Below are 21,381 nucleotides of genomic sequence, written 5' to 3' on the forward strand. Positions count from 1 at the left end.
TAGGTGGAGTCAGATGCGTCATCCATTGCGCCCCGGGCCTGTGCGTTCCTGACGCCGCCATGCTGCAGAGTTCTGACGTTAACACGGACATGCGCAGCAATGGGAACATTCACAATGTGAACAACCAAAGATAATCACCGTCACTGATTCCCTTCCATAGTCCCAACTTTGTGAAGCAGTATCTTTCACTGGCAAATAAAACACATTAATCCTCAGGTAACTGCTTCATTTCGATCACGGCTTCACGCCCCTCACTGTTCTAGTCTCATTTCCAAACTCTTGGCTCATCGCCTCAATAGCAGCTCTGTGGGTATCTGCTTGTTCCACCCAGACGGGCAGTGGGCTACAGGTTCCCGACCAGTCCCAATGTGATTGAAATGCTTCAACCGCTCCACTGATTTGCATTTTTTAAAAACCGTGGAGCAATCTCCCTTTCTTTTTGACGACAGTTCTCAACTGGAATCGGCAGGGTTCACACCTGCGTGGGGGAACCGCAATGGATTTCATGTCCATCGCATTCACCATTCGGCCCATCAATACAGAATCACACTGACAGCTTCATTTCCCAGGTCTCTCTGCTTGTGGAGCTGAGAAAGAGTGATTCATTGCAGAGTTTGTTTGAATCCAATCACTTCACAGGTTTCAAAAGGGTTAAATATCTGCAAATGGCGAGTCTGGATGTTTCATCCCAAAAGATGAAATGGACGTTCAGTTAAAAACAAGAACAGAAATTGCAGGAGCAACTCAGCAGGTCAGGCAGCATCCGTGAAACGAGAATCAGAGACAACATTTCAGAATTCTTTTTTCCCTCATCCAGGTACAGCCAAACCTGCTGAGATTTTCCAGCAGTTTCGCTTTCTGTCTCGCATTCTCAGCACCCGCAGTCCTTCACGTTAGAAATTCAATCAATTCAGAAACCTCTTTGTGCTTCCTCAGTGGAAAAGATTTCCGTTTGGGAAACATTTTCCTGACACCATTAAAAACGTGCACTTTCGCAGCCAAGAAAGCGGTAGGAGCGAGAATAAGAAACACTCCGTCCCTGGGTGGTTTCGAACCACCAACCTTTCGGTTAACAACCGAACGCGCTGACCAATTGCGCCACAGAGACAGGTCCGAGTTCCAGCCGCACAGTGTCTTTGAGGAAGCTACTATTCAATTCATAATTCAACCCGCCCCGCCCAAAATTACCATTGTCTTCTATCAGTGTTACTTTTCCATAATAAAGCCTTGGACATTCAGTATGGAGACATGGGAACAGCCTGATCCCACCATCTGCAGGCACATCCATGTCACGAGGAACGAGCTTTCCTACACCGGGACCGTCGCCCTCCGAGCCTTTCAGTGTTTTGCCTCTTCCCGAATTTTCTCATTGGCCCCGAGCCGAGAAGGGGTTTGAATTCCTGATGTGAGAGAATTCTTTCAATGCCTCGGGTCAGTTCATGTCCCGAGAATATCAGAGTCAATCATCCTCTTAAACAAAGGGACGGTGTCTGGACTATCTCTGCTCAGTCCGTCAGTTCATCCTTCATTCTCCTCTAATTACACTTCCCAAAGTGTTTCTAAAGATTCACAAAGCTGGAGACTGGGATTTGTGTTTTACTTCCTGAACATTTTTCCACCTGCTAACTGACAATATTTTGCCAAAACCTCTTTCCTATTGTAACACTTGCATCATGTCCAGGGATGAGCAATTTTCATTTTGTGGAGACATTCCCAAGTTTGGGAATGCTCTCTTTGGAGCAAAGAATGTTAACTGGAGATTTCCAGGGGTTTTTGTCAATGATGGGAGAAGACGTGGTGTTTTCGCTGCTCGTTGGATGCTGCCTGAACTGCTGTGCTCTTCCAGCACCACTAATCCAGTATTTGGTTTTCAGCATCTGCAGTCATTGTTTTTACCTTGTTGATTTTAACCCTACTGCGAATCCTCTTGCAAGGATGCCTGCCTTGAAGAAGTTTTCCTCCTCTCTCTACAAGAATGTCAGGGAGTCCCTCTCCCACTGCAACTCCCAGGTCATTTCCTCTGCTCTGAAGCTCTTCAACCATGTTGTGAAACAAACTCGGTACCACAGCCACATTTGCCCAGTTTCAAACTTCCAGCTCAGTTACTGTCTCCTTGACTTGTCCGACCTGCCTATCTTCTTTTCCACCTATCCATTCCACCCTCTCCTCCTTGACCTATCACCTTCATCTCCTCCCCCTCTCACCCATTGTACTCTATGATACTCTCTCCCCACCCCCACCCTCCTCTAGCTTATCTCTCCATGCTTCAGGCTCGCTGCCTTTATTCCTGATGAAGGGCTTTTGCCCGAAACGTCGATTTCGCTGCTCGTTGGATGCTGCCTGAACTGCTGTGCTCTTCCAGCACCACTAATCCAGTATTTGGTTTTCAGCATCTGCAGTCATTGTTTTTACCTTAATGATCAGAAGAACCTATTGCCACTGACTAGGGTCAGTTACCAGAGGACAGGGATTGCAGTTCTTTAATGGAAAGCAGCATTTGTGTAGAACAAACACAGCGAATACTGCAGAAAGCCAACCGGTCGAGTAGCATCAGTGGAAAGGTAAACAGAGCCGACGTTTTGAGTGTGCTACGGTTTTTGTTCAGAACTCAGTGTTTTGCCTCTTCCCGAAGTTGGTCCAGGTCTGTGTCTCAATTGGCAAACACATGGCAAGTGCAGTGCTGCAATGTGAAGTTATAGCCTTTGCTGTTTAAACGAAAAGCAGTGCATTGTTGAAATGGTGACATATTGGAATGTGGAGAAAGTGAGGACTGGAGGTGAAAGTCGAAAAATGTGGCACTGGAAAAGCACAACAGGTCAGGTAGCATCTGAGGAGAAGGACAGGGAACGTTTCGGGAACAAGCCCTTCATCAGGAATGATGTATGGATGTACTAAGGGGTCTCAGAGTCCCTCCACACCAGTCAATGCCAGTTGTCGGGCAGATGCAGCAGGCAATGAGCGAGGCAAGTGGTATATTACGAAGAGGAATTGAGTTCAGAAGTGGGGTCATTGAACATATTCAAGGCTAAGTTCATCTGAGTTTTGAACAACAAAGAAGTGGATGCTTATCGGGGGAGGTAAGAAAATGGTTTTAAGACCAGTACAGGTCATTCACAGAGTCTGACAGCACTGAACAGACCCTTCATCCAACTAGTCCGTGCTGAGTATGTTCTCAAACTAAACTCGGCCCACCTACCAGTGTTTGGCCCATAAACCTTCGAAACTTTCGTATTCATGTACTTATCCAAATGTCTTTTAAACGTTGTAACTGTACATGTATAAAATAATGAGGGGCATGGATAGGATTAATAGACAAAGTCTTTTCCTGGGGTGGGTGAGTCCAGAACGAGAGGGCATGGGTTTCGTGTTAGAGGGGAAAGATACAAAAGAGACCTAAGAGGCAACTCTTTCACGCAGAGGATGGTACGTTTATTGAATGATCTGACAGAGGAAGTGGTGAAGGCTAGTACGATTGCAACATTTAAAATGCATTTGGGTAGGTGTATGAATAGGAATAGTTTGGAGGGATATGGGGCCGTGTGCTGTCAGGTGGGCCTAGATTGGGTTGGGATAGTTGGTCGGCATGGACAAGTTGGACCAAACAGTCTGTTTCTGTGCTGTACATCTCTATCTCAATGTTCAACATACTCAGTGACCTGGCCTCCACAGTTTTCTGTGACAATGAATTCCATAGATTCACCACTCTCTGGCTAAAGAAATTGCTCCTAATCTCCATTCTCCCTTTATGCTTAGGCTATGCCCATGGGTATTAGTCTGTCCTCCCAATGAAATATCTTCCCAATGTCCACTCTGTCCAGGCCGTTCAATGCTCTGTACGTTTCAGTTAGATCCCCCTTGAATGTGGGCCTGTTAATCAGCATGAACCAAACACTTCAGGATGAGGACATCCGTGATTAGATTCAACAAAGTGAGAATGGAGGGTGAGAGTGTGGGATGGAGATTTTCAGCTTTTAGGGAAGAAGGTAGGAAAGAAAGTTTAATATAAATTATAATTGATCAGATGAGCCGATGGGCCAAGGAGTAGTGGATGGAGTTTAATTTAGACAAGTATGAGCTGTTGCATTTTGATGAGGCAACTCAGGGCAGGACCAATATAGTTAATGGTAAATTAATGGAATTCTGTGCTCAAGGAAGCAGTAGAGGCAGCTTCATTAAGACACTGTTGGATGGGTTTTTTGCGTGGTCGGGGAATTAAGGAAAGTTGGGATAATGCAATTAGGAGGACCTGAGACGATTGATCGATCCGCCATGATTTTAATGAATGGCGGAGCAGGGTCGATGGGCCAAATGGCCTACTCCCTCTATTCCTTTGAAACGATAACCCTGCTTTTCCCATGGCCAACCCACCTAACCTGCACATCCCTGGACACTGGGCAATTTACCACAGCCTATCCAAATCAAGGCCAGTGAGCAATGTAGTGATGTGGAAACCAAACACCAGAGAATGATAGAAAGGGACAAGGAGAATAAATGTACTAGCAATCAAAACTGGATTCTAACCATCACAAAAAATAAGACTAAAAGCTCAGTATGTGAATGTGTGCTGCATTGCAACAAAAGCGAATTAATTGACTGCACACGTTGAAGAGAATAATTATGATCTGAGACTCCTTACAGAGATATGGCTTCAGAATGACAAGGATTGGATCCGGAATATCGAGGGGATACGTGGCATTCAAGTCGAGTGAGAGGCTCAGTAAAGGTAGAGGGTGGGCACTGCTAATCAAAGCACTGATAGCATGGTAGTCTGGTGTCAGCTTGGATTTCAGGTCCTGATTTCTCTGTCCTCTAATCTCCCTGTTCCCACAGAGTTAAATGTTGTCTGTTCTCAGCTCTGCTCGATTTCTGTTGAAGCTTTGACCCCCTTTTACACCTTCTGGAGCAATAAAATATTCTGAGCCTCCTGGGAATGACACCTTATCTATACCCCTTCTGATTTTAAAAATTTCTGAAAGGTTAACTGTCAACTTCCTCGGCTCCATTGGAAAAATGTCCCAGCTTCTTCTTTACTCAAACCCTCTATTCCCTGCAACACGCTGGTAATGTCGGGAATAGGGAATTGTATCAAATCACATAAATGTACTGTCTGAAACAATCTAGCTGTGTTCTGGCCTGAGATATTGTGAGTCCCTGGTGTAAGTAATTACGAATGCAATAATTTTGGTCACAGAATTGAACAATCATTTTGCAACAAAGGGATCTACTTTGATTAGGAGGTTTGGTCATTTCTAGGGTAAGTGAACAGTTTGTAGATCAGGGAGATGAAGTTCCAGACACTTGGGAAGGGCAAGAAATGAATTTGATAAATAAGACACAGAACTGTGGATGCTGGAAATCTGAAACAAAAACTGAGAACACTGGAAAAGCTCAGCAGGACTGGAAGCATCTGTGGAGAGAAAGCAGAGTTAAAGTTTCGAGTCCAACAACCCCTCTTCAGGATTCTGAAATAGTTTGTGAGAACCCCTTAAGTCACCTGCCCAGCTTTAAGACCACAATACACAGGAGCAGGATGAGGCCATTTGGCCCATCGAGTCTGTACCACCAGTCGATCATGGCTGATATGTTTCTCTATCCCATTCTGCTGCCCTCTCCTCATAACCCTTGACCCCTTACTAATCAAGAACCTATCTCTGTCTTAAATGCCCTCAATGACTTGGCATCCTCAACCCTTCTCCTAGTGGAAACATCATCTCCACGTCCACACTATCCAGTCATAGAGTAGCACAGCGCTGCCTGACCCACTGTGATCTCCAGCATTTGATGTTTTCAGGAAGGATTCCAGCATCCACAACAACGCGCATCTAAATTTTGCGCCCAGTTGGTTAGCTCTCCCTGGATCCCGTGAGATTTAACCTTGCTCTACAATCCACTGCGTAGTACAATTAACAAAGTTCCCAGCCCCCACCTCTTTCTGCACACATGGGCAGCACGATGGATCAGCGGTTCGCACTGATGCCTTCCAGCGCCAGGGATCCACTTTCGATTCCAGCCTTGGGGCGACTCTCTGTGTGGAGTTTGCACATTCTCCCTGCCGTGTCTGCTGGGTTTCCTCCGGGTGCTCTGATTTCCACCCAACATCTAAAGGTGTTCAGTTTCGGGAGAAGTGGCCATACTAAATGGGTCCATAGTGTGCAGTAAGTGTAGTGGAATGGGATAGGGGAATGTGTCCACATGGGTTACGCTTTGGATGGTCGATGTGGACTTGTTGGGCTGAATGGCGTGTTTCCACATTGCAGGAATTCTACGTGGCATTCCCCCAACTCCAGAGTCTCAGCACTCTTGGCTGTTCCCATGGACAGTGTGGGGGAGGGAAACAATGTTTTACACGGGAGTAAGGTTCTGTGAGTGTGAAGCTAAAAGGAAACGCAGTGCATTGCTTGAGCTGTTTTCCCCGGTATACCAGAGGCTGAGGGGTGATCTTACAGACGTTTATAGAATCATGAGAGGCATAGACAGGGTAAATAGACAAGGTCATTTCCCTGGGATGGGAGAACTCTAGAACAGGAGGATAATATGTTTGAGGTGAGGGAGGCAAGTGTAAGGAATGATCTGCCGGAGGAAGTGGTGGATGTAGGTCCAATTATAACATTTAAAAGGCATCTCGATGGGTATATGAATAAGAAGAATTCAGAGGGATATGGGCCAAGTGCTGGTAAATGAGACGAGATTAATTTAGGCTATCTGGTCGGCACGGATGAGTTGGACTGAAGGACCTGTCTCTGTGCAGTGTATCTCTGTGACTCTGGCTTGCCCGTAATGTTTGCCATGCCTGTATGTTCAGTTTCTGTCTGGTGTCGGTGTCAATGCCTTGATATCTCATTTCCTCCATCTCCCCACTTCCACCTCCCCAGATGTTAACCATTTCGTGTCTGGTTGTTTCTCAAGAAGCTGCATTGAAGGTTCATCCTGAGTTAACACTTTTTTTTGCTTCCCAAAATCAGACTTACTCACTCCTAGATGTCGTGAAAGATACTAACTTTCAGGTGGAAGTATCCAAAATTCTAAGGTGTCTGTCTTGATGTTTTCACTTTTCGGTCTCTGTAAGATCCTGAATCAGTACCATCGGGAGGATTAGTTTGAGCGGAGTGAGAATAGAGGGGTGAGAGGGGGTGGGATGGTGCTTTCAATTTTGTGGGAAAAGAAAAGAATGTTCTGCGGAAAGTAGAATTGCTTGTTTGGAATTTCTAACCTGGACTGACAGTAATGTCTTTTGTCATCTCTTTTTATGGATTATTTGAAGATCTGAAGACGGACGTTTCAATATCAATAGATGAAGAGCGTTGCCTGAAACATTGACTCTTCTGCTCCTCAGATGCTGCCTGATCTGCTGTGCTTTGACTCTGCCTCTCCAGCATTTGCAGCCCTCAATTTCACGTCAATGTCTGGCAGTCACTGAATCCATCGGGACTATAACAATTTTCGACTTTGATTCTGTGAGAAGGAACCCAGCTTTTTGGTTCCTCTTTCAGTACGTTTTCAGCATCAGTGAGACTGGAAGAGAGACCCGACTGTTGCAGGAGCCAGTAAAAGATAAACAGACTGGGAAAAGGAATTCACGGCAGGGAGGTGCTGTACACGCGTTTGTGTGCAGCTGAAGCTTCGGTCATGGAGAAAGCCAAGGAATCCCGTCCCGTGGAGAAACCATGAAAATGTGGCAACTGTGGGAAAGGCATCAGTTTCCCACCTGACCTGGAGACTCATGGGCGCAGTCACACCGGGGTGAGACTGTTCTCCTGCCCTGAGTGCGGGAAGACCTTCAGCAATTCCTCTGCACTGCAGAGGCACCAGGGGGACCACACAGGCGAGAGGCCATGCTCCTGCCCCGAATGCGGGAAGGCCTTCAGCTATTCCTCCGTCCTCCTGACCCACCACCGGGTCCACATATTAGAGAAGTCCTTCAGCTGCTCCAAGTACGGGAAGGCCTTCAATGATACCTCTGCCCTGCTGAGGCACCAGCGGGTCCACACCGGGGAGAGCCCGTTCTCCTGCCTCAAATGCGGGAAGGGATTTACCCAGGCATCCCACCTTCGGGTCCATACGGGGGAGAGGCCCTTCCCCTGCCCAGAGTGCGGGAAGGCCTTCAGCAATTCCTCCCACCTGCTGAGGCACAGGTGGGGCCATACCGGGGAGAGTCCGTTCACCTGCCCCGAGTGGAAGCGGAGGTTCTCATCATTCTGCACCTTGCAGAAGCACCAGCGGGCACACCAGTGCTCCCAACAATCTGATTCTGCTGGTGAAGCTGCTGTGGGTCACTGAAAGGACTGAACCCCTGCACATTCTGACAGTGCTTATAGTGGGAGAGTCGGTCGGTTTTTTTTTTGTTTTATGCCGTCGTGCTCCCCCATCCCTGCAACTTTGCTTCCATTGGGCACTGCTGCTCGTTGAGACCAAGAGCTGTCCAGTTAAAGAATTGTTGGCTCTTTCTGGGAATGAGTCCCAGCCTGTAAGAAATGGCTGAATACTGGGGTGTCTATTCACATTCAGCAGTGACTTTTAAATTAGATTTACAGTTACGTGTCTGTGAAACAGTCATAGTCCAAAGATTGCACAAAGGCTTGGCAATCCATTGTTGGAAACTGTTTGCTTGAATTGGTAAGTTTTAAAAAAAATTCTTTCTTAATTTTCCGCTTAAGTCTCTGTCTCTGAGATGGTGGGGGGCTTGATCAAAGGGTTTAAATCATTGCTATTAATTAGATTATCTTCTTTAACTTTGCCCTAGAAAATTTGCCATATTTATAATTTGGTTGTTGTTTAAATTATAATGTTGATGTGCAAATCTGTTCTTCATCAAGTCTGGTTCGGGACAGTTGAGAAATTGAGGGACATTGCATGTTTAAATTTCACTGTGTTGTGAATCTGGTGACAGTGACATTCATTTGTATTGGGTTACTTACCCTTAGTTGCAGTGTCTTCCACCCCAACTATTCACTATGGTAGTGAGTTCCACAGTCTCACCACACTCTGAGGTTTTTCATGAAATCCTTAGTAGAGAATTGTAAGGGAAAATGTTGACAAGGGCAGAATATAGGGTCTTAACTGCAAATGCCAGGAAGACATTCGACAAAGTAAAACCATGACAATATCGGGATAAATCAGGAACTTTGACAGTAATGAAGAGGTCACACGTCAGAGTTCAAGATATTGGTCGTGACAAACAGAAAAAGTACTCAGCAGATATTGGATATTGTAATTAAGCAAGTTTCTAGATGCTGTAGTTGGTTGAATACGATAATAAGAGATGAAATAACCAAAACCACTCATGTAATTTGATGTTGGTAACCATAAAGCAAGTGCATACTATTGATTGATATAGGCCAATTGCGAGCAAGTAGGCCATTCAGCCCATCGAGTCAACATTGACTGACCGTCCAACCCAGAACCAGTTCGTTACCCACCACCACATGCTGCTCTCGAAAGAAGTGAATTTCAAAGACTCGAGAACACTTGTGAGAAAAACAAAACTTTCCTATCTTAAATGAGAGACTAGTCTCTGGCTAGAATTGAGTTGACATTACATTTACATTAAGTCCTCTCCAGATGTTATACAGCTCCATCGGATCATCTGTTTCTTCTGAACTCCAACTGATACAAGCCTAGCCTGACATCCCCTTTTCCCCGATTATAAGTTGAGTAAATGAGCGACCCTCGACCTCACTGGCATGACAAAGGATGCCCTCAATCCAAGTTGACCTTAAGTGTCCAACCTCTTGACCCCCACGCCACAATGTGGTCAGCCGCAACTCAGCCCTGAACGAGAGCAGAGGAACTGAATAGACAGCAGTGAGGTGGACATTGCATTCCCAGAGAATATTGTTCAAGTGTGAAATTTGTTCAGCTCGCATTTGGATCACTGCAGGGACTATGTCTCCTGTCATTTAAATGTCTTTGATCCCAATAACAGTCTAGTTTTGTTGTACATTGTGTGTGTTTTATCTGTGTGTCACGACATGATTTTCTGTTGTTGTCATTCCCATGAGGATGTGTGAATTCAGCACCAGATAATAGTCTCAGTTCTGAATTTTCCTTGAGGATTGGTATAGAACGGACTAAGTGTCAGTCAGATTGGAAGAAGCTCGACTGTTTATTTAACCCTTTGCTGTCCTTCCCCTGGGACTGTATGAATGGGGAAGTGTAGAGGAAGTTTTACTCTGTATCTAACCCAATGCAGTCTCTGTCTTGGCAGTGTTTGTTGGGGACAGCGTTGAGGTAGCTTCACTTGCAATTGAAGAGTAGAGGAAGCTTTATTCTGATTGTCATCCCATGCTGTCCTTGTGCTGGGAGGTTTAGATGGCATCTATAATTGAAGTGAATGCAGACTTGGCTGTGGGAGTGGAGGGTACTTGAACCTGAGCACGCCCATCTTTGAGATTGCTGTGCTGATCAAGACAATCTCAGACACCTTCATGCACTTTTCCAACCAACCACAGGGTGGTTAAGGATGGGTATAAATGCTGGCATTGCCAGCGATGCCCACACCCCATGCATGAATAAATACTTTCTGTTTAAAAGTTTACATTCACGTTCCAAACCCTCTAATGTATGATGACTTACATGGAAAATTCTTGTCTGTTTATAATTTCATTTTAAAACAAAGGAATGTGTCAACCATGTAGAAATATAACAAGAACAACAAATTGAGAAGTTAACTGGTAATGAACAGGACCAGAATGCTGAGTCAGCCTGACCTCCAAGGCTGAGAGAGTTCTCCCAGATGTTGAAGTTACACCAGTGCCTTTTACTCTTGCAGCTTCCCCAAAAGTTTGTCCCTGATGTAAGATCATTCAATGACCCGAAGGACGAACTCTTTTTATCTCCATAACTGGTGCCAGACTTGCTGAGTAATTCCAGCCCTTCTGCTCGACCCTTTTATGGGATTTGAGCTTCCCTAAGTCAGTGTAATGAAGAACTGCAGATGATAGAGATCTGAAACAGAAAAATGCGTCAAATGCTGGAGAAACTGAATAGGACTGGCAGCACATGTCGATAGAGAAGCATTTCAAGTGCTGTGACCCTTCTTCAAAACTGTTCTGGACTCAAGCTAGGATATTGTCTTTGTGTCTTTCTCTCTCTCTCCACCAGTGTTGCCAGACTGGCTGAGTTTCTCCAGCAATTTCTGTTATGACACTTTCACAAGCTTGATATTTGTTATCCAACCCTAAGTGCAAGGTGTCTTGCTTGTGCCAATTCAGAGGGCAGTTTAAGAGTCAACCACATTGCTGTAGGTCTGGAGTCACATGTTAGACTGACCATGCAAGGATGGCAGTTTCCCTCCTGAAAGGACATTGGTGAAAATGGGTTTTTAGGACAATTGACGTCAGTGCCATCGATACCATACTGAGACTTACTTTGTGTTCCCCATTTATGATTTGAATTATTCACATCTTACCTCTTGCTGTAGTGGGATTTGAACTCATGTTCCCTGGATTACTCATCCTGTGACGTTATGACTACACTGTTGTTTCCCATTCTTTGCTATTTTGTGTTTGTTGTTCACGTCTTTGTCCTCTGATGTTTGGGAAATTGAACCTGTTTAAAAGATTGCCCTAAACTTGTCCCTTTGACCAAGTATTTGGTCACCTGTCTCATCTGTGCTCCGGTCTTGTGATTTTTAAAGGAATTCTCATAATGTTCATGTGAAGCACTTTGAGATAGTTAACTGTACCACAGGTATTATTTGAATGCGGCATGTGTCCCTATCTTAATATCTGAAAGTACAGGGTCATATTTTAAATGTAGAAGACAAAACTGAGGATGATTGATTTTCTTTCTGAGGGTTGTGTGTCTTCTTCAAAAGGCAGTGGATTCAAAATCTTTAAGGCAGAGGTAGATAGGTTCTTGATAACCAAGTGGATGAAAGATTGTCGGGGATGTGATGGAATGTATAGTTGAGGTTGAATTCAGATCAGCCATGATCTTATTGAATGTTGCAGCAGGCTCGAAGTGCCGAGTGGCCTACTCCCACCCATTATATGTTTGTTTCAAGCAGTCTGTGTCTCCCCTCTTATAGCTATGAACTGGGTAATTCCTTTCCAATATTGCCCCTTGTAGACAGTTAATTTCACACCGATGGCCCCCTATTGGGAGCAGGCACATTGTTGCAATTGCAGTATTTCTTGTGTTAATTTTGTTGCTTCTTACTCAGTGTTGCTGAGAATCTTCGAAATAAAAACCAAAACACTTATATTGTTATCGCATGAATAGAAGTGTAGGTTTGGATGTAACATTGTTGAATTAGCCATTCCCATCTTTTCCAGAATTCTGTGATAAAGGCCCTCGAGTCTGGTTTCTACCCCTGAAACAGTTCATATCAAGGTCATATTTGACATCCCTTGTAAAGGTGACAGGGATGAACATTCCCTCGTCGACCTGCGGACAACCTTGATCAGGGTTAATGATAGTACTGACCCTCTCCAGCATCACTCTATCCTCTGGGAGGGTATGATTTTAGCGTCTTCCGTTCTTATTTGTTTTACCGTAGCTGCTGGTGTTGGCATCTATACTGATGATATCCAACTGTGCCTGAACACCACTTCTCTCCCGACTCATCTGTCATTCATGATTTTCCAATAATCTCATCTGAATGCCTGCCCAATTTCCAGCATTGGACAACCATAAACATTCCCTTAGTTAAATATTGTGAAGTGTGAAGCCATTATTTTAGTCCCCAAGTTCGACCTGAGCCCCCGTCCCCCCGTCCCCCGCCCCCCCCCGCCACACCCCCACCCCAGTAACTCTGTTGACAGCCTTCATGTCACATTAAAACTAGGAACGATAGATTTGTGAAGAGTCGGGGGATGAACAGTTGCAGGAAAAGGGCAGGAAAGTGAATGTGGGGAATGCCAGATCACCCAGAATCCTACTGAATGGAGAAGCAGGCTCAAGGGGCTGAATGGCATATTCCTGTTCCTATTTCTTATGGTTCCCGAGCCCTTCCCTCTGATACAGGACACTGACTTCAGTATGTGCCATTACTGAGAGTGCTGATGTTCCATTGTGTAATATCAACAACTTAGCAGCTGCTAAAACCTCTTGCTCCTTTGTTACCTCTGAACACAATAAGCCAATGTGTTTAGGGGAGGTGATGGCCGACTTTATTGTCACCAGACTATTCACCCAGGTAATGTTCTAGGGACTTGTGTTCAAAACCTGCCACGGCAGATGGTGGAATCTGAATTCAATATAAATCCGGAATTAAGAGTCGAATGATGACCTCGTTGTGGTTTGTTGTAAAAACTTATCTGGTTTCCTGCTGTCCGAACCTGGTCTGATCTACATGTGATTCAGATCCACTGTCAGCTGGTTGAATCTTCACAGCCCTTTCAATCAAAACCTCCACTATAACCTCCCGACATTTATACTCCATTTAAAGGTCAATCTCCCTTTTGCCTTCCCTATTAGTCGCTGTGTTCCCAGAAGCAGGATTGTGGTTCAGTTTAAAGTCGGTCCTATATCTCTGATTACATCGATACACAAGGCAGTGAAGAAAGGTTTAGGCACACTAACCTTCATCAGTTCGGGAATTGAGTATAGATATAGTTATGTTGTCGTTGTACAGGACGTTGATGAGGCTGCACCTGGAATATTATGATCAGTTTTGGTCCCCTTGATGTTCTGACTTCTGACTTCTTCAACTCTGGGTTTGTGTTGAACTTGATGGGATACTTTGTGCAACTCAGCACGTTTAAACAGTATCGCTCAGAGGGATTCATGTGAAACTTTTCAGGAGGTGAGCTCAACAAGATTGAAGTATTCAAAGTTACTTGGACTCTATTTTAAACTTAGATCAGGACTAGTATCAGAGTCACATACAGCATGGAAAGAGACCCTTTCGTCCAACTTGTCCATGCTGACCTGATATCCTAAATTAATCTAGTCCCATTTGACAGCACCTCACCCAAATCCTGTGGCAGCTCCTTTCATATAAGTACCAACCTCTGCATGAAGAGGTTGTCCCTTTAATATATTTCGCCTCTCACCCTACACCCATGCCCTCTAGTTCTGGACTCCCCCATCCCAGGGAAAATACCTTGTCTATTAACCTGTCCATGCCCCTCATGATTTTGTAACCTCTATTAGGTCACTCCTCTGCCTCTGATGGTCCAGTGAAAACAGTCCCAGCCTATTCAGCCTCTCCCTGTCGCTCAAATCCTCCAACCCCCAGCAACATTCCTGTAAATCTTTTCTCACAGAGAAGTCAACGTTTCAATCATGAAGAAGGGTTAATTCCCAAACCGCTGACTTCTCCACATCCTGGTGCTGCCTGGCTTGCTGCATTCTCCCAACCTCCTGCTTGCCTACTTCGGGTTGCAATATGTAGTGGCTCAGTGTTTACCACTGCAGGCTCACCGTGCCGGGGACCCAGGTTTGATTCCAGCCTTGGGTGGCTGTGTGTGAGGAGTTTTCATATTCTCCCAGTGTCTGCGTGGGTTTTCTCTGGGTGGTCCTGTTTTCTTCCATCGTCCAAAGATGTTCAGGTCATGTGGATTGGCCATGCTTAATTGCCCATAGAGTTAGGTACATTAGTCAGAGGGAAATGGGTCTGGATGGGTTACTCTTCGGAGGGTCGATGTGGACTTGTTGGGACAAATGGCCTGTTTCCACACTGTAGCTAATCTCATCTGCACTACTTTTGTCACTAACGTATTGCTGAGTAGACCCGATGGGCCGAATGGCCTCACTTCTGCTCCGATGGTCTTGCGGTCTTACTTTTCTCTGGATCATTTCATTTGGCAATGTGCAGTCCCTGGCTCAATGAGCAGCAGTTTCCAATGAAAGCAAAGCTCATATGTTGGTTGAACTCCTCCAGTGTGGAAACAGGTCCTTCAGCCAAACACATCTGCACAGATTCTCCGAAGGGTAACCCACTCAGATCCATTTTCCTACCCTCCATAAATTGCACACAGACCCCCAAGGGTAGAAGTATTCCTGGGTTCCTGGTGCCATGAGGCAGCAGTGCTAACCCTGAGCCACCATGGGGTTGTAGTTGTAGGGGGTGGGACAGGCAATTGCAGTCCATCAGAAAACAAAAACAGCCCACCTACTCTCCCACTGCACCCACTGTCAGAACTGGCACCAGATTCAGTCCTGGGGGGTGACCGAAGGCAGCGTCACTGGTGGGATCTGATTGCTGGGAGCGTTGGTGCCCCCGCTGGTGCTTCCGCAAGTTGCAGGAAAACATGATCCTCTTCCCACACTGGGGCCAGCTGAAGGGCCTCTCCCCCGTGTGGACACACTGGTGCTTCAGCAGGGCGGAGGAATTGCTGAAGGACTTCCCGCACTCAGGGCAGCAGAAAGGCCTCCCCTCTCCACCCCCCATCCCCCCGTGTGGACCAGCTGGTACTTCAGCAGTGTGGAGGAGCGGGTAAAGCCCTTCCCACACTCGGGCAGGAGAATGGCATCTCCCCGGTTTGGACGGACTGGGACATCAGCAGGGCTGAGGAATTGATGAAAGCCTTCCTGCACTTCGGCAACTGAACGACCTCTCCCCCATGTGGACCCACCCATGGGGCAGCAGGTCGGAAGAAAGAGCAAAGCCCTTCCTGCACTCGGGGCAGAAGAACGGCCTCTCCTCAATATGGACCCACTGGTGTTTCAGCAGGTGGGAAGAACTGCTGAAGGCCATCTCGCACTTGGGGCCAGAGAACAGCCTTCCCTGGTGTGGACCAACTGGTGTGTCAGCAAGGCAGAGGAATCACTGAAGGCCTTCCCACACTCAGGGCAGCAGAAGGGCCTCTTCCCCTCTGTGGACCCATTGGTGCTTCGGAACCATTTCAAATTTCACAAATTCCGTCTGATAGGAGGGAGACTAGAATTGTACACAATATTTCAAATGTGGTCTAAAAAGTGTCCTGTACAACCACAACACAACCTTCCAACTCCAATACTCAGTCAGAGGATTGCGAAAGCTTTCAAAACCCATAAAAAACAAACAGGAAAGAATGGAGGGTCAAACCAAATTTTTGAGAGTCACCTTGAAATATCAATGAGAAATCGGCAGAGAGGGTTTATTGGGTACCCGTTCTCCTTAAAAATACACTATATATGTAATTCTCTTGTGCTCTTCGTAGTTTCTCTGTGCTGCAGTGTGAAGTGGCTCGTTGAAATAATCTCCTGATGCAGCTTCGTTTGTGGGTGTTGGGATGATTGCTTCTGCAGTTAAGTATTTGGTTTGGGTCTGTTGTTTTTCTGTAGATGCCAGTTTGAAGTTCCCCATTGACTGTTCGCTCTACTGTGACATCAAGGAATGGCACTTTGTTGTTGTTCTCCTCCCCGTCAAACCAGGAGCCCCCCTTGGACCATAGTCTCACTACTAGGAACACCAATATACAGACGAGTCAAAGGCCTCCACTGAAGGCTAAAACACCGAGTCGAAGATTCACTCCACTCCATTTACTCCATCCAAGAATTCCTGAACACCAAAGACACTAAGATTGAAGAGGATGGATTAATGTTGTCCTTTGACATAACAGTCCTGTTCACATCCATTAACATCAACGTGGCCAAAGAAAACTGAAGACACGACTCGAAGAACCAAAGACACAAACGCAGCATCAACTTCATCAGCAAAGATAGCACTGTCAAGCTCGTGGAACTGTGCCTTACCATCCACTTCATATTCAATAACAAGCCCTACAAACAAATCAACGAAATACGCACGAAACCTCCAGCATCAGGATTCCTAGCAGAAGCAAGAATGCAGAGACTCGAACAAACAGCCCTTCCAACGATCCAACCCAAACTTTGGGTCCGCTACAGCGATGACACTTTTGTCATCAAAAAAGGAAACAAATTAGAGGAAACCTACAACACCATCAACAATCTCCTTACTGGCATAAAATTCACAAAAAAGGAGAACAACAACAAAGTGCCATTTCTAGATGTCACAGTAGAGCGAACAGTCAATGGTAAATTCAAAACAGCGTCTACAGGAAAACAATGCATTCGAACCAAGAACTTAACTACAGAAGCAATCACCCCGACACACACAAACATATCTGAATCAGGACACTATTTCAACGAGCCACGGCACACTGCAGCACCCAGGAACTACGAAAATCAACAAATAACTGTACAGAGAATTTCAGAAGAACGGGGAGCCTATAAACCCCCTGAAAACAGGTTCCCTTACCGGGAATCGAACCCGGGCCGCGGCGGTGAGAGCGCCGAATCCTAACCACTAGACCACCAGGGAGATACAAGCGCCGCCTGATAGATCTACTGAAAATTACTTCCCTGCCCGGAAATGGAATCCGCGCCATGGTCGGTCGTCGGCTTTCACCTGTGTATCCAACAATGTCATTTCTTGTATCCATTGCACCTGATGCAGTCTCCTCGACATTGGGGAGACTGGAGACTCCTCGCAGAGTCAAGTCACAGCGCTTGAGGGAACATCTCCAGGACACCCGCACCAATCAATCCCATCGCCCTCTGGCCCAACATTTCAAACCCCCTCCCACTCTGCCGAGGACATGCAGGTCCTGGGCCTCCTCCATCGCCGCTCCCTCCCCACCCGATGCCTGGAGGATGAACGTCTCATCTTCCGCTTGGAGTAAATTCAACCCCAGGTCATCAATGTGGACTTCATCAGTTTCCTCATTTCCCCTCCCCCCACCTTACCTCAATTTCTTTTAGATTACTTACACTATAATCTCTTGATATTTATTCTGTGTCTTACCATCCTACTCAACAGCAACCTGATGAAGGAACAGCGCTCCAAAACCGAGTGCTTCCAAATAAACCTGTTGGACTATACCCTGGTGTTTGTGTCATTTTAAAACTTTGTTTCCAGTGAATACAGCCCGCACCTCCCTCTGTTGCCAGTAAACTTTGCAATGCCAATGAAACAATAAGCTTGCAGTCCTAAAAAATTTACAATTTCGAACAATACCATCTACTCATTCACTGTTTCTTCTGAGACACGACATTGGAAACTCGGTGCTGGTGGCTGAAAGAAATGAGAAGCTGTTGGATCTCCCAGCTTTCAATGAGAGTTTAAGCCTGACGGAAAGTTCAGGTAACCTTCACTGCGACCCAACTTTGTTGCAGCTTCAGATCTCCACATCACAAGGCGTACAAAAAGTAGCTTTTCTAAAATAAAAGTGCACACGCTCACCCCCACTCCTCCCACCACACTTTCTTTATTATTGGCTAGTTGAGTTGTCCTTTTGTAACTGGATCCTTCGTACAGCCGGGTAAAGCATGCAGCTGGGACGACTGAGTGAATCCTTTCCTGCAACGGCAGTTTCCATCACTGAAAAGGACATGAATAAATCAGCCGTGTTTTTGCCCTCTAAAAATGGTTTCATCCTTAGCTTCTGGAGTCCAGATTAATGACCGAATCCCAATTCTGCCATCTGCCGCCACGGGATTCGAACCTGAGAGTCCCCAGAGCTGGGTTGTTAGCGGCGCTCGGCCAGCGCTCCTTCCATCCCCCCTGCGATGGCACGTGAACGCGCTGGTGCCTCCGCAGGTGGGAGGAGCAGGTGAAGCCCTTCCGGCACTGACAGCAGGTGAACGGCCTCTCTCCGGTGTGGACCCACTGGTGGGTCAGCAGTGCAGCTGATTGAGTGAACCCCCTTCCGTACATGGGGCACGTGAATGGCTTCTCTCACTTGTGGACCCACTGGTGCGTCTCCAGATGGCTGATCCGACTGAAGCCCTTCCTGCACACCGAGCAGGTGAATGGCCTCTCCCCGCAGTGAATACGTCTTTGGGTTTCCAACACGGATGGGGAAGGGAATCCTTTCCCTCAGTCCCCACATTTCCACAGTTTCCCCATTGGGGGAGCTTTCCTTGTGTTGGTCTGGGTTTGAAATTACAATCAGAACGGGGACATAGTCTATCCCCACCGTCAGGGATGAGACTTTGATTCCCCCAAGCTGAGTAAATGGTGTGAAGCACTTTTCACAGTCAGCGCAATGAATCTCCCTCACTCGGTGTCTCAGTATTCTTCCTGCCACACCAGTGTCCAAAATCTCTCAAGCAAACAAAAGCAACCATGTCTTCTTGATTGGAATGGCTGCTGATATTCAAGTCCCAATGAATCAAGTGGCTCTGTCAGAAGTTGATGTATCATTTGTTTTCAGATTTCTTTCGGCATGTCTTCCTGCAAAAAATATCACAAAATAAGTGGTCATTGTCAGTACACTTTAACGAACATAACATAGGTGGCAGTTTGTGTAGTTTGCCAGATGCCTGGTGATCACATAATACCCAGCACACAGAAACCTGAAATCCCTCATGCAGCCAGATAGGCTCAGGTGTGTTTAGAGGAAAACTTCATTCAAATCTAATCTAATCTTAAACTAAATACGTGTACATATATATATATCAATATGCCAATCCTTTCAATGCTGCTCAGTTCCATGAGAAACTACACTTTTAATTGTGAACATGAGGAAAAAAGCAATCATTTTCCAGGGTGCAAACTGCATACGTGTCAAACTGAGGGAATACACAAGGAAAATACCTAAAAGGGAGATAGAAAGTATTTGAGCACCTTTGCAGAATCTGCTCCCTCTCTGGATTCACTCCAGTTGCTTCAAGTAAACCTCCCTGGGGGTCACACAGCCCTGCATCGGGAAGCACTGGGATGGTCAACTACGACCAGTTTACATGGAGAACACATCTCCACAATAAACAGCCTCGAGACAAACTTCCCTTCCTTCCACTTAAAGTTCAAGTCCCCTCAAAGCGAAATTCCCCAGGTAAGTTTGGAAGAATTTCTTCCAGGTGTTCACTAATCATTTCTATGAGCACTTTGTTAAAGTTTGAATATTGCGAGTTTTGAAAATTAGTGATTCTGAGCGAAATCACAGTTCGAAAAACAGAATGTGGGAATTTAGACAGAGTTTATTTTTTACATCGACGATATGTCGGCACAACAGCATATGACACGACAGGAGTGAAGATCTTCTGACGTCATTCTCAAACGTGCCTGCCACACGCCAGATGAAAAGCTGAATATTTATCTGGAAAAACTGCCGAGCAATGCAGGAGAATGGCACAACGTGTGCGTGTTGGGACGGTAACCCAAAAGAGAGACCATTCTCTCCTGTTCATTCAACGTCATCTTTAGCAGCTTTCCCGGATAACGGCGCTCTGTTCTGAACCTTGCCTTCACATCCGCTTCCCAAAAAAGCTTCGACATAAATATTTCACAATGATATACTGGCCCAATGTGCACAGTTGAGCTGACAACCTCTGAGGGGTCTCCTGTTCTCTGTATCCTATGTTGAGGAGGGCAATGCTTGTCACTGGCCACTCGGGTGTCAGAGAAAAGCTTCGAAACAGTGGAGGGAGCCCGGTTCCTGGGGACGGGACAAACAGCAGCAGGGAGACAGAATGAGAAGCAGCTGTTCTGGAAACTCTTCGTCACTTGCAATTCTGAGAGCAATGTCAAATGTATTTCACACTGAGCAAGTCTCAACTGGCTCAAGAGGTGTGTGGTGGATGAGGAATGAACCGTTCTTTGGCTTGTTGGTCTAGGGGCATAATTTTCCCAGAGAGTCTTTAACTGTACAGACTTGTGCGCGGTCGGGGATTCAAATCCCAGACGAGGCTGCGTCTCTTAACTTGATTTGTGCAAAAATGCCCGATTAATTTTCTCAAAAAGCACCTTCGTGAAACGAGGTTGGGCTGCCTGGACGACGAATGGGGCAGTGAAATGGTTGGAGATCGCGTTGAACAGGTTGACGTGAGTGGTGCGGTGTGTGAGGAATGTCAGCAATAAAGGTAGATTGAAAAATTGGGCCAGCTCTCCTCGGAGAACCGAAGTTTTCCAAGTCAGTAGGAGCCTAGAAACAGGAAATAATGCTGTGAAAATGCTCCCATGCCTGAAAGGATCTATAGTGATTCGGCAGAGATTTAAAGTCACGAAGACGAGCGAATGCAGTAGACGAGGTTGCGGAAAATGTGCAGGTAAAGTGCTGCTTCACCTGAAAGGTATGTTCGAGCCTGGAAGGATATTCAGGAAGGAGCAGGTAAATTGTGCTTCTGAGTAAAAACAGAATGTGGCAATTTAGACAGAGTTAATATTTGCTTGTCGGCGATATGTCTGCCGGTGCGTGATGGGAGCATAAGCCAGAAGGGAAACCATCTTCCCTGAGAGTACTCTGTTCAGCATCTTGCCTTTCAAACTACTTCCTGAGTGTCTACATGCCCAGTATCATACCGATACTGTCGCGAAACTCACACCGTTCAAATTACGTGCTTTTGGAGGTCTGAGTGGTCTTCTCCTGTTCTTCGTCGGTTTCCTATGAACTGAATCGCAAAACCACTTCTCTGAGATGCCAATGAACTGATAACATTGAAACGCATACCTTGTGGTTTCGTGCCTTCCCTGCAGTAGTTCGCCAAGTC

At 46.0% G+C, this 21,381-nt stretch overlaps 2 non-coding genes across 2 annotated transcripts; both read right to left on the reverse strand.

The window, feature by feature from the left end:
* Positions 1 to 1,034: 1,034 nt before the first annotated feature.
* Positions 1,035 to 1,108, reverse strand: trnan-guu (transfer RNA asparagine (anticodon GUU)). The gene has a single exon. It is a non-coding gene; the product is annotated as a tRNA-Asn (tRNA).
* Positions 1,109 to 17,140: 16,032 nt separating this feature from the next.
* trnae-cuc (transfer RNA glutamic acid (anticodon CUC)) lies at positions 17,141 to 17,212 on the reverse strand. Its single transcript has one exon. It is a non-coding gene; the product is annotated as a tRNA-Glu (tRNA).
* Between the last annotated feature and the right edge of the window lie 4,169 nt (positions 17,213 to 21,381).

The sequence above is a fragment of the Chiloscyllium punctatum genome, chromosome 36 (genome assembly GCF_047496795.1).
Source record: "Chiloscyllium punctatum isolate Juve2018m chromosome 36, sChiPun1.3, whole genome shotgun sequence".
Lineage (NCBI taxonomy): Eukaryota > Metazoa > Chordata > Chondrichthyes > Orectolobiformes > Hemiscylliidae > Chiloscyllium > Chiloscyllium punctatum.